A 931-nucleotide genomic window follows, 5' to 3' on the forward strand; every position below is an offset into this window, starting at 1 on the left:
GAAGAACGATAAAAAAAATAACCAGCTTGTTTACACGTTTGGCCAGTACAACGGATTACAGCCCTGGGTGAAGATAAACGATAGCATTCCACAAGAATATTCCAAATTATCAAAGTTCAGAATCTATCCTATGCATAATATGAAGGAGAAAAGTACTCAGACATCGCCACGAAAAGTTATCGTGTCTGTAAACGATAAATCAACACAGTGCGAAATAGACAGTACAGATAAGAATGAAACAGAATCAAGCAAAGTTGTCCTAATCAAAGAAGAAGAAGTTACGATTGGGGAATCAGTAGTCAACAAACCTCGCAATCTTGCTTATACGACAAGGTGAAACAAGAGAGAGATTTAAAGAGGATTATTTTGGATGGTGGTAGGGAGAAAGAAAGAAATCATAGCAATAAAGAAGTCAAGAAATGTAGTGACCCAAGACCTGATAGCAAGATGTCCACATCAATTGATTGCGAACGCAAACCTCACACTACGAATGAAGAAGAAAGTTTAAAAGTTGAAGAAATTAAAAGCGACCAAGAGCACAGTTTGACAAAACAAGAGGAGGAAGAAGACCTAAATCAATCCACATTATAAGCAGACATGAATTAATTTATATCAAAAAAGATCTTGCTATGGTTGACCGTTTTTCATCATCAAATTTCACACAAATAAACAATCTTTTCTACACATTCAAAATCAATTGAGTGTAATCAATCATTAATCAACATGAACGGTGGGCAATCACTTTGCATTAATGTTGTTAAGAGAAAAAGACGTTTTTATCTGTAAATGAATATGAGGATATGACAGGATTACTGTATGAATGATTATCCTGTGGATAGGATTAGTGAGCATAATCGTACCTGATGCTTGGCTACCGAAGACGAGAAATTCATCGATGATCCTGCCTAATCAAACAACATTTTCGAGCTGA

Source organism: Xenia sp. Carnegie-2017, unplaced genomic scaffold, assembly GCF_021976095.1.
Source record: "Xenia sp. Carnegie-2017 unplaced genomic scaffold, XeniaSp_v1 HiC_scaffold_14, whole genome shotgun sequence".
Lineage (NCBI taxonomy): Eukaryota > Metazoa > Cnidaria > Anthozoa > Malacalcyonacea > Xeniidae > Xenia > Xenia sp. Carnegie-2017.